Below are 13,910 nucleotides of genomic sequence, written 5' to 3'. Positions count from 1 at the left end.
AGATCTTGTTACTCTTGCATATTTCATTGGGTCCTCTCATTCTCATACAATAGATGACTTTGCTTTGATCACAGACTGTCAGAATGTGTGGCCAAGTCCCATTTTACTCATTCTTTTTCTGGATATTCTGCATGAGATTGACCTTGTGGGCCTATGCATTTTATATCACAAGATAAGGAGGACTCAGATCTGTAATGATAACCAGTACCTCTTCTGACTTCGGAATTCCACTTTATCTACCCTTCAAGATCCATCCCTCAAGATATAAAGAACGTTTCAGACAAGTTTCAAGAATCATGGGTACAATTAATTCTGTTTTCTACACGGGCTTGTGTTCGTGATGCTATTTTGAAAAAATCAAGCAAAATGACTGGTACACAACAATTCGAATCGTCTGAAGAATATTCGCTCGCGAATCCGGTCCAACCTCAGCCATCCCTGAACTCAGCCAGTATGTAATTTTCCCTAGCTGAAAACAGTTAAAGATCACACTGAGAGTGCCTTTAAACGGCGCCTTGCACCGCTCTCTCTGATGCATAGAACACTCTACGAACAGTGCTTATTAAATAGATTAGACTCTGTTATACACGTGCTAATAGTTGAGCGAGTTTAAGACCTGTTAATTGTTTAACTATTCGTTTGATTATTAGCATGCATAATGCATAACAGGCCGTGAGTATGGTACGTGAATATGTTAAATGAGACCATTGATTGATGATATTTCAACATTCTAGTTGGACAGCCACAGTTCGGTGGAATTCTTTCATGTCCCAGAATCTCTTCTTGAAGATATGCTTGGAGAAAGAAAAGCTTGAAAGAGAAAATCCGAAAATATTAACTGCGAGGCTAAAGGACATAAAAAAAGAATACATGAGGGTTAATAATTATCATCAGGCAACAATTCCAACAATTCAAAATGAGAAAAAACAGACGAACAAAGAGAGGCAGGCTCCATTCACTTTTATTTTAGCACTCGATTGGCCATAAAATGATTTTTGTAACTAGAACTGAGTAAGGTTGGCACTTATGAGAAGTCGTTGATCTCATAACGCCGTTGCCACAACTGAAATCAATTGATAATATGAAAATGCCGAAAGTGATTGAAAAAGAGAGAAGACAGGATTGCTATTTAGAATTCAGGTCAGCTCAAATAATAAGTAACCCTGATATTCAAATATCTACAATATATCAGACGGTAGCGAACATATTCAATGTAAGTGAATTTATATAATGTTTCATCTGAATCTGAACAACTTATGTTTTAGCTTAATGTTTCCACAATCAGAAAGTTTGTTAATGAAGAAAATGGATTTCCTTCTAATGACACCACTCGAAAAAGTCGAGGCATTTGAGAATTTTATTTTAGGGCCAACCAATGCGAAAAATTACTATACTCCATTCACTCTTATTTGTCGGTTGGACATGGAAATTTGACACATTTCACTCTATATAGTACGAAAATGTGGGGCTATGAAGCTTGTCAAAACATTTTTGGATTTTAAATCAACGCTATGTTGCCCGTTCTACATTTATGTTATTACGTATTTTATCACAATGTCGAATCTATTCGGAAAATATGTGACGAACATAATTGAAGTTTATACAAACTGATTGAAGGCATACCAAATCCAGTTATTTGCATGGAAAATACAAGAGATCACTATAATATCATAATATGCACTAGCTTGAGGAGAGTTAATGTTCGTTATCTTCATTGGCTAAAGTTTGAATGCGTTACATCAGTTGTAGATTTCAAAATTGGCAACCCGAAGATGAAATTCATATGATGCTGTGGTTGGGAATAAGTATCTCCCAAAGAAACTAACAGATAATTACAAGAATGTTAAATTCTTCAACAAAAATTATCTTGCATCACTATAAGTAAAAGGAATTAAAGGAAGTTTCAATTCAAGATGAAGTTCAGCTTTTAACAAAAAATTTCACATGAATAAACAATGAATAAGACAACTGGCGCGTATTTGTGGCTGTTCATCTTAATACATTGATATAATAATAATAATTAGGTATTTATTGGTACCTTAAGACATTCATAATGTATAGGACAAGTCAAATGAAAAATAGAAAAACCAATTTTCGGGAACTTATTCTACGATGACATTCATCCAAAATCCTGTTGTAAACTTTTCGCATTAATTCACTCAAACATAAAATTCTCAAATGCCACCACTTTTTTGGTTCTCCCAATAGAAGGAAATTCTTTGTCATCCTCTTCATTCACAATATTTCTAATTGTGGAAATATGCAACTGAAATGTAAGTCGTTTGGATTCGGATGAAACATTATACAAATTCCCTTACATTGAATATGATCGCTACCGTCTGACGTATTGTGGATTTTAGAATATCAGGGTATAATTATTTGAATAAGCGGACCTGAATTCTAAATACCCTGTCTCTTTTTTCAATCACTTTCGGCATTTTCGTAATAAAAGTTGATATTAGTTGTGGCAACGGCGTTATGGCATTAACGACATTTCATGAGTGCCAACCTTACTCCGTTCTAGTTACAAAAACTTGAGAAAATTATTTCATGGCCAACCGACTGCTAAAATAAATGAGTTCCAGAAAATTAATTTTTCATTTGACTTGTCCTATACATTGTATATATGCTAGTGCATCAAAATGAACTACTGGATGAGTTGTGTTAGAAACCAATCTTAATGTGAAGTAACCTAAGTAATCAAAACTTTTTGAATCTTTGACCACAAAAAACTCAAAATACGTGATTATCCAATAAGTACTATTTTCATGTAACGTTTGATACTAAACAAAATCCAGAGTTATTGTTGCAGCACCTTTCCTGGGCCAGATAGAAACCCACCCTGTATCTCCCAACATATCGACTCATGTGAGCTGTTCCACTCCTTGAAACTTACCCGAACACAATGTCTTAATGATTAGAATAGAACAAAGGGTTTGTACAATAAATTTATCCCTCCCCCCATCCCTCCTGCAACCCTCAGTTTCTGGGTCTCTGGATGGAGGGTCCAGTGATCCCTTTTGGCGGTTCTGGAATATCGTAATGTATGATACGTGTGTGGATGTGAGATAGTGCCGGGGCCCTACGATATTCCGTATTGATTAGAGACAAGGAGAATTTGGCCGGCCTACGTCCTTCCTACGAAATTAATCTATTCGGCTAATTGCATATCTCAGTGATATGAAGATGATGTAGGTATAGCGCGGGGGGGACGCTGATGGAATTCAGATAAAGCGTCTGGGTTGCAGGTCTTAGACGCAGAGGAAATTCGTATGAATAAAATTGCGATAACTATACTCCATTCACTTTTATTTTAGCAGTCGGTTGGTCATAGAAATTTGACACATTTCACTCTGTATAGAACGAAAATGTGGGGTTATGACGCTTGTCAAAACATTTTTGTGATTTAAATCAACGCTATGTTGCCCGTTCTTCGTAAAAGTTTCAGTTATTACGTATTTTCTCACAATGTCGAATCTCTTCGGAAAATATGTGACGAACATAATTGAAGTTTCTACAAAATGATTGAAGGAATGCCAAATCCAGTTATTTGCATGGAAAATACAAGAGATCAGTATAATATCACAATATGCACTAGCTTGAGGAGAGTTAATGTTCGTGATCTTCTTCGGCTTAAGTTTGAATACGTTACATCAGTTGTAGATTCCAAAAATATTAACCCGAAAATGAAATGCATATGATGCAGTGGTTGGGAATGGGTATCTCTCGAAGGAATTAACAGATAATTATAAGAATGTTAAATTCTTCAACAAAAATCATCTTGCATCAATATAAGTAAATGGAATTGAAGGAAGTTTCACGATGAACTTCACCTTTGAACAAAAATTTCACATGAATAAACAATTAACAGGACAACTGGCTCGTATTTGTGGCTGTTAATCTTAATACATTGATATAATAATAATAATTAGGTATTTATTGGTACCTACCTTAGGACATTTATGTATAGGATAAGTCACATAAAAAATAGAAAAATCAATTTTCGGGAACTTATTCTACGATGACATTCATCGAAAATCCTGTAGTAAACTTTTCGCATTAATGCACTCAAACATAAAATTCTCAAATGCCACCACTTTTTTGTGTCTCCTAATAGAAAGAAATTCTTTGTCATCCTCTTCATTCACAATCTTTCTGATTGTGAAAATATTCAGCTGAAATATAAGTCGTTTAGATTCAGATGAAACATTATATAAATTCTCTTACATTGAATAAGTTCGCTACCGTCTGACGTATTGTGGATTTTAGAATATCAGGGTAAAACTATTTGAATGAGCAGACTTGATTCTAAATAGCACTTCCTGAAACCCTGTCTCTTTTTTCAATCACTTTCGGCATTTTCGAAAAACAAATTGATATTAGTTGTGGCAACGGCGTTATATCATTAACGGCATTCTATGAGTGCCAACCTCACTCCGTTCTAGTTACAAAAACTTGGGAAAATTATTTCATGGCCAACCGACTATTATATTTGGAATATCACTTTAACAAATTTAAATGTTTGAATGGAACAATCAAAGTTGTGATACTAGATGAAACTTGAATTTACCAAAACCAATGACGTCACGTCTTCAACTTCTTCAACAAAAGATTTTATGTAGAACAAACAACCATCCTTGTTTTTGTCTTCTGATATGAAAGAAAAAAATATTTTCATCTTCCTTCACAGACTTATGAAAAGTCAGGAAAGAGATTTAGATTCAGATTGCATGTGTTATCATCATAACAGTATAATAAATTCAAGTGCTTCACCTTTACTAGAAACAAAAGTTATCAAAAGCAACAAGAATAAACGTAAAATTTTTATTTACAATTCAACCTTACAAGTTATTATCAACACGGAAATGCTATTATTGTGATATTTTCATAACCCATATAGTTCCTAGTTTAATCTTAAGTTTCAATCTTACCCCAACATAATCCTCAAACAAATTTATGCCACCCCATCCATTTTAACTTCGACACCGTGCATCAAATGTGCCATGATTGACGTATAAAATTGGAAAATCGAGAGCCCACATCAAATGTCGTGCAAGATAGCTGACACTTTGGTGGGTTTCTATCTTATACATGGGCTGTTAGATAGAGGATCCCATAAGAAATGGTTCTTGTCCTAGTTAGTATAACTGACCTTATGCGGATATTATAGTCTAATCTGAAGCGAAGGGTTTGGAGGAACCATGGGCGGAGTTGGCAGTTCTTGGTGGGTAAACGATAATGAAAAAATTCGTAACACTAAGTTGGCTACTAAGAAAAATGGCATAAACTAGCAGAAAATACTCACATTTTCTTGATTCTTTTTTTCATTTACATCGACATTTTTTTTGTGTGAGCTTTTATCAGCCTTCAGTTGATACATCGGTTCTTATTTTGAACAACAAAGTTCCCATTTTTGACACCTTTCATTACAATAAAGTATTGTGGTTTTTACACAAATGATCAACTTCTGTATTTTTTATAGTTCTATATCCATAGAAATATACAAATCAGAGTCCTTCCCTCCAAAAAATATTTTGACGAACGTTAATATCAACAAACATTGCTCATAAACAAAACTTTTCTCCCATAATACTTCTTCAATAATAACGATATTTTCTCTGAAGAAAAGTGGTTGATTCCTGCTGAAATGTATCATCAAAACAAACCAACTCCTCGTCCAGTTAAAAATCCCTATATCTTATATAATCTCAATTCTTCCCTCCACTCCGAAACAGATATTTTTTCAGGATTCCGTACAGGGTTTAACCCTCCGCCTTTGTCTTTGGGGGTCGGGCAGCGATATATAATGATTCCGCTCCAACGTTGGTGACATTAGCAAGCTAAGACAGTGGTTGGCAGGCCTGCCTAGTAAGACATCGGGACCGGTAGGGCGGACACCCCATGGACCATAGACAATTTGCAATCTAACCACCCTACGGATAATTAATCATACGTTGTAATTAGTTCTATGCCAAGCCAGTGTATACATATCGCATCCCTTGACCTGAAAACGCTGCTTAGGGACACTTTAATAATGATTGAGAAGAGGATACACAGCCTAATGATCTGTGCGTCACAAACGTCCAACGGAATTCATAATGTGATTCGATATATTTGTGTTACATACATTCAAAGAAATTCATAGTGGAGTAGGCTATGGAATTGACGTTCTATATGACAGATTTCAATACGAAACGTCATTTGTCAACTGTCAATAGTTCATAGAATATGAGCTCTAGTGCTAGCTTGAGGAATGGCTAAGATGGCAGCATAAAAGCTCTGTTCCTGGGGTAAATCTGAGGAGATGTGGTCAGTCTACAGGTCAATGACAAACAGAAACGTCTTGGAATTATCTACTTGTGCCAGTCGAGAGTGCAAGAGTTGATCATCTCTTGATGAACTGACTTTTCTCACCATTTCTGCACAAGTTATCGCTCCGCCAATTACTCGATTCATTCAGCGATCGACATTTTCGTTCTTGTTTCTAATTTCGCCATCTTAAACATCCACATCTACCCCCACACCCTTCCGAAAGTCAGGAGATGTTCCGTAGTCCGTCCTAATGATTAATTATACTTTTTCCTTTTCTCTTCAACACACTCGCGACTTATCTTAATTAAAGCACATCGTGAGGGGGCGCTCTTGAATATAACTTTAAATTATTCGAGAAACAGAAGGAAAGAACAAGACTGGATTTCTATTTTATTATTTTCCAGTTGTTGTTGAGAGTAATCCTGGGCACCGGATTATTTCCAAGAAGTATTTCCGAGTCGCGGCGTTTGTATCAATTTAAGTTTTTTCTTTATTTTTCCCTTAATCGAAGACTTAATTAGCTACGACGCATTTTTTGAGCGGGATTTTTTATATTCGTCTGCTGAGGGAGATTACCTTGTCAAAATTACATAGTGAACGATAGCCGGAAATTGCGTCAATCGAAGCATATCATCTGGTCCTACTTCTTCATTATCTTGTCTTGTTCTTCATTATCCCAAAAAATGATTTTTTTCACCATTATTTCTACTATTAATGTCTCCTTGTTTTTTTACTGTGTTTAATGTATTAGATTTATGTGGAAGTTAAACAGCATTCGCGTTAGGGATTAGTATTCAGCCTTGATTGGAAGAATATTGGAGCTGAAATGCTTGTGGGAGTTCATGATGAAAATGCTTCAACCGATACAGCATGTAGGGAACGTTTCAGACGTTTCAAGGATGTTGATTTTAGCGTTGAAGAGTAGTACCTTTCTGAAAACCCAAAAATTCTAGCACACAAAGAATTGGAGACATAACTCCAAAAAAATCCTAGTCGAACGTAAGCGACGCTCGAAGAATCATGTGGGTTGACTCAACAATTTAATTGTGTCTCATGAATTGATCAACGAGACTTTGAAAGGCCTCATTTCGAAAAAGTCGAAAAAGAAAATTTAGAAACGGTCAACTAATGTGTTTTACCACACCCTGTGTATTCTCCAGAATTGATTTGGGGGGCCATAGTTTAATATTTGAAATTTGGTAAGGTGTTTGTTGATATAAAATAGATTTACCTTCATAATTGCAATATGAGATATATGTTCATAATTGAAGAAGAAAATAAAATCATTTTCGATTATTCGATAAATATTCTCAAAGAGCAACTCTTCTAGTAATAAATCTCGAAATCTCATCGAGCTCAGTGCACTTTTTAGGTCTTGACGATTTTTCAACTGACCTCATCTCTTTGGGAATTTTTCGAAGGTCAACTTTAGACACGCGTATCTCTCAAAAATTCACATTTGTCCAAATTTTTGAAAAAAGTAATTCTTCTTTTAATTAATTTCAAAGTTTTATCGACCTCAGTGCAACCGTTCGGTCTTGACGAATTTTTAAATGATCTTTTTGGGAATTTTTCGAAGGTCAAATTTCAATACGCGCATATCCTACAAAAATCATCGTAAATTTAAATGTCCAACCTATTCTGAAAGAGCAACGCTTCTAGTAATGTTTTTCAACATTTCATCGTAGTCTGTATATTCCTCGAATGGACGCATATCTATGTATATTACCACGGACAGTCAGGCTATGCTGAGGTCCCTGAAATCACATTGCCAGGGATCTCTGCTGACATGGGATTGCCGTAATAGCATAAAGCAACTGGTCAGAGGCAATAAAGTGACTCTACTGTGGGTACCAGAGAATGTGGTGTTGAAGGAAATGAAAAATCCGATGAACTTGCTAAAAGATCATCAAGGTTAACACCTGCTGGACCTGAGCCTTTCTGTGGGCTCGGGAAACACCAATATAAGGAAGCGGTCCAACAATGGGAGTTGAACAACAGAATAACCCCCTGAAGAATTACTCCTGGACTTACTCAGACAAAGAAATGACTGACCTACACCAGAAAACTGCTAAAGCTGCCACGAGCAGAGCTTCGGGTGATGGTGGGACTGCTGACAGGGCACTGTCGGTACAAGCATCATTTGAAGCGTATGAAGCGTATCTCATCAGCAGATGAGACTTGTAGACTCAGTGGATCAGAAGCAGAAACAGCTAAAAACTTGGCATGCAAGTGTCTAGAACTGGCTGGCCCATAAGAACCATTCATATGGGAAAACCAGTTCTGGATACTCACAGCCAAGACTCCTAAGGATGACGAACTCCTTGGGTTTCTATGAATGAGTAGGGTAGAGAACCAAAGATCTACATGGTTGCAGTTCCCGAAAGGAAATTTTAACTCCATCATTTACGGGATTTCTCGAAGGACAAATTTTGACAAGCGTAACTCTCAGAAAAATCATTGCAGATCAGAATGTTCTATTAATATTCTAAAAGAGCAACTCTTCTAGTCTTTCTGAGTGCATAAGACATCCTGTAGGTCAAACACATATTTAATTTTTCCCTCTTTCCCTACGGTTGGATTTCTCTCAAATTTTGATCGATTACTCGAGCCTAATCCTAATACAAAAGTATACAAAATAGGGTTGTAAAGAATTCATTGAAACTGGATGTTCTATTCTCTACGTCACTTGGCATATTTTCATAGTGATCAAACCTCAACATTTTGGATAGGGAATACTCCTTCTGACGAAAATGATGTATTTTTCATGAAATATCTTTGAAACGTCACATTTTGAAGTAACCATTTCAACCGTTTCCCAAAAAAAATTATTTTAAGCACTTAAAAATGAAAAATAAAAATGGGTATTTAAAATTTAAAGCGTTTCATGTGGATTGCACAAGTTGGCAACATCGACTGAAATATGCCTTGATAATAAAGGACAACAAATACATTATCTTGATGAGATAGACAAAGATGGCTGTCTATGAAGTCTGCGGCGAACGAGGATGGTCGTAAAATTTTATGGGATTTTTATGGCCGGTTGCAGTTGGAGCTCGCCAGTAAGTAGGCGCCTGTAGATCAACAGCTGTTATTTTATAAACAAGCTGATCGGACATTGTTCTTTTCATTGTCTTGTATGCGTTGTTGCCAAATCGTAAACTCCGCACAAAGCGATTCAAATTTTAAAACCCCATATTTAAAGGATGATTTTGAATAGTTTCCGCGGTGAATTGGAAAAAATCATGAATGAAACTCATAATTATTCAGTTCAAACTTGCATATGCAGTGATAACCCAAATTGAGGAGAATTCCCCATTGACCTCAGAGAAATTAAACCCCATAAAAGTCGAAATGCAGGTCTCCCTCTAATGATCCAGAAGATCAAACAAATGTTTCCGGAACACACAACCAGTTCGAATCCTTACATTATTCAGCACATACATCAATTATCATTTCAGCAGTTTCCATCCCGAGAGGGGTCGTGCGGTTTACCCCTCCGAAGACACCCTGTGTTGGGCCTTCGGAAACAACGTCTTAACCCGGTGCTCTCATGCATGGACTGTCCGTCCAAGACGAGAATCCGTGATGTGTGGACGTGAATATGCAATAGGGAACGGACAGGGGAAGATTAATGGACCTTCCTAGGGATTGCTTAGCCTAAAACAACCCTTAGTTATGCTGTTGACCACATCTAGTTTGCCGGGGAATCAGGGACGGCTCCTGAGAGTTCGCGGGCTTGGAACCTCAAGGAAAGGTTTCTCCAAAGGGCGAAAGTCAATTTGACAGACGATTTGGAAAGTGTGAAATGACATATCGCTTGACAGTACTGCAAAATGTAGGGACCTATACTCCATTCACAGTCGGTTGGCCATGTAAATTTGACAATTTCACTCTGTATAGTACGAAAATGTGGGGTTATGACGCTTGTAAAAACATTTTTGGGTTTTAAATCAACGCTATGTTGCCCGTTCTACGTAAAAGTTTCTGTTATTACGTAGTTTATCCCAGGAGAGGAGATAATTCAAAGAAACTTATTTTTATGACCTTTAAGGCCAATTCCTTTGGTTTCAGCTTGCTGAAACTGTGGAACTATACTCCAATCAGATTTATTTTAGCACTCTGTTGGCCATGGAAATTTGACACATGTCATTTCACGCTGTATTGTACGAAAATGTGGGGTTATGAAGCTGTCAAAATATTTTTGGATCTTAAATCAACGCTATGTTGCCCGTTCTACGTAAAAGTTTCTGTTATTACGTATTTTATCACAATGTCGAATCTCTTTGGAAAATATGTAACGAACATAATTGAAGTTTATACAAACTGATTGAAGGCATACCAAATCCAGTTATTTGCATGGAATATAAAAGAGATCAGTATAATATCATAATATGCACTAGCTTGAGGAGAGGTAATGTTCGTTATCTTCATTGGCTAAAGTTTGAACACGTTACATCAGTTGTAGATTTCAAAAGTATTAACCCGAAGATGAAATGCATATGATGCAGTGGTTGGGAATGGGTATCTCCCGAAGGAATTAACAGATAATTACAAGAATGTTGAATTCTTCAACAAAAATCATCTTGCATCAATATGAGTAAATGGAATTAAAGGAAGTTTCAAGTCAAGATGAACTTCACCTTTGAACAAAAATTTCACATGAATAAACAATTAACAGGACAACTGGCGCGTATTTGTGGCTGTTCATCTTAATACATTGATATAATAATAATAATTAGGTATTTATTGGAACCTTTAAGACATTTACAATGTATAGGACAAGTCAAATGAAAAATAAAAAAATCAATTTTTGGGAACTTATTCTAGGATGACATCAATCGAAAATCCTGTAGTGAAGTTTTCGCATTAATTCACTCAAACATAAAATTCTCGAATGCCACCACTTTTTTGGGTCTCCCAATAGAAGGAAATTCTTTGCAATCCTCTTCGTTCACAATCTTTCTGATTGTGGAAATATTCAGCTGAAATATAAGTCGTTTAGATTCAGATGAAACATTATATAAATTCTCTCACATTGAATATGTTCTCTACCGTCTGACGTATTGTGGATTTTAGAATATCAGGGTATAACTGTTTGAATGAGCGGACCTGAATTCCAAATAGCACTTCCTGAAACCCTGCCATCTTTCTTTTTCAATCACTTTCGGCATTTTTGTAATAAAAATTGATATTAGTAGTGCCAACCCTACTCCGTTCTAGTTACAAAAACTTGAGAAAATTATTTCATGGCCAACCATAGACATAGAGACATGGACTGAGCAATGTCAGCATGAAAATGTCTCTTTTATAGAAAGAGAGAAATGATCGTCGGGCATTTACCTGTCTCTTTTTTGTTCAAATAGAGGTGAGTGTGCACCAATCAAAATTCTAGAAAAGGACAACTGCATTCCCGACGTGCGTTTCTCTCTGTCACTTTTTTTGACCGTATTTCATGCATAGATATAAAGGGAAGGCACAGTCCATGTCTATATGTCTATGTGGCCAACCGACTGCTAAAATAAATGTGAATGGGGCATAGCTTGAACTATTTTATGATAATACATACCATATTCACTCTTATGGAAGCAGTCTGTTGGCCTTAGATATTTGACATATTCCACTTTCTACAGGACGAAAATGTGAGGTTATGAGGATTGTCAAAACATTTTTAGATTTCATATGAGCGCTTAGTTGCCTGTTCTACAACTACATAAAGTCTAACGTCCAGTTTCATAATCAAATTTAAAGTCACTAGCTTCCTTTAGTGTCATTTTTAGTGGAGTTAAAGGAAGCTTTAAAATTAAAGGGACTTTAGGTTTGATTATGAAACCGGTCGTTAGTAATTACTCACAATGTGAATTCACTTTGGAGAATAAATTAATTCGAAAATATGTGATGAATATAATTCCTTATCTAGTAAGTTGCATGAAAAGTACAGGATGTCCAAATTCAATGATCACTGAAAGCATCTCGAGAAGTATAAGAAAAAATCTTCAAATACCCCCGATCACTTTTTTCCAAGATTTCGTTTCTGAAGTAAATGCAGTTTTCTGGGTATTCCGATTTTTTTTTTACTTCAGTAGATAGATATTTCATACGATTCAACAAATTTAATGACGTAGCGAGCGTGTTCAATATTGACCACCATTTGTCCAACATCCCCTCGAACGATCAGCTTCCGTTTCCTCAATTTCCCTTTTGACCACCAGTCCGTCACAGGATTCAAGCAGTGCTGCTCCCTCCTCAACCCCTTCGTGCTAGGAAACGGCCACTTTTTACTCCTTATGCAGATGAGGACGAGAGACGACTTCCTTGTCTTGTATGTTGAAGATCCCGGTATTTACATAGGAGTTCCGCAACTTGCATTGTTGAACAGTTACCCTTTAACGTCTTGGAATGTACCAAGGGTTGATATACGCACAGTGGGGTAAAAAGGGTTGCGGCGTCCCAAAAATTGTCATCCCCTGCACTGGAACTGCAAGAAGTGCCAGATGTCAGGGAAATTGATGATTGTTCATGTATCTTGGGTTGACCAATGACTAAAATTTGCATTTTGTGGACCATATGTATTGGGGGTAGGGATGTTGTGCATTCAATGAAACGTATACTCCATTCACATTTATTTTAGCAGTCGGTTGGCCATGAAATAATTTTCTCAAGTTTTTGTAACTAGAAGGGAGAAAGGTTGGCACTCATGAATTGTCGTTAATGTCATAACGCCGTTGCCACAACTGATATCAATTTTTATTACGAAAATGCCGAAAGTGATTGAAAAAAGTGACAGGGTTTCAGGAAGTGCTATTTAGAATTCGGGTCCGCTCGCTCATTGAAATAGTAGGTTACCCTGATATTCTAATATCTACAATATATCAGAAGGGAGCGAACATATTCAATGTAAGAGAATTTATATAATGTTTCATTTGAATCTAAAGCTGAATATTTCCACAATCAGAAAGATTATGAATTAAGAGGATGACAAAGAATTTCCTTTTATTGGGAGACCCAAAAAAGTGGTGGCATTTGAGAATTTTATGTTTGAGTGAATCAATGCGAAAAGTTTACTACAGTATTTTCGATTAATGTCATCGTAGAATAAGTTCCCGAAAATTGATTTTTCATTTGACTTGTCCTATACATTGTAAATGTCTTAAGGTATCAATAAATATGTAATTATTATTATTATATCAATGTTTTAAGAAGAACAGTCACAAATACGCGCCAGTTGTCCTGTTAATTCTTTATTCATGTGAAATTGTTGTTCAAAGGTGAAGTTCATCTTGACTTGAAACTTCCTTTAATTACTTATATTGCTGCAAGATGATTTTTGTTGAAGAATTTAACATTTTTGTAATTATCCGTTAATTCCTTCGGGAGATACCCATTCCCAATCACTGCATATGCATTTCATCTTCGGGTTAATATTTTTGAAATCTACAACTGATGTAAGGTTTTGTAGTTTTGTAATGTTTTGACACGCTCTATAACCCCACATTATCGTACAACACAGAGTGAAATGTGTCAAATTTCTATGGCCAACCGAGTGCTAAAATGAAAGTGAATAGAGTATAGTTCCACAGTGTCAGCAAGCTGAAACG

This window comes from Coccinella septempunctata, chromosome 7, assembly GCF_907165205.1.
Source record: "Coccinella septempunctata chromosome 7, icCocSept1.1, whole genome shotgun sequence".
Classification (NCBI taxonomy): Eukaryota; Metazoa; Arthropoda; class Insecta; order Coleoptera; family Coccinellidae; genus Coccinella; species Coccinella septempunctata.
The sequence above is the reverse complement of the archived record's forward strand: the minus strand, read 5'-3'. Positions refer to the sequence as shown.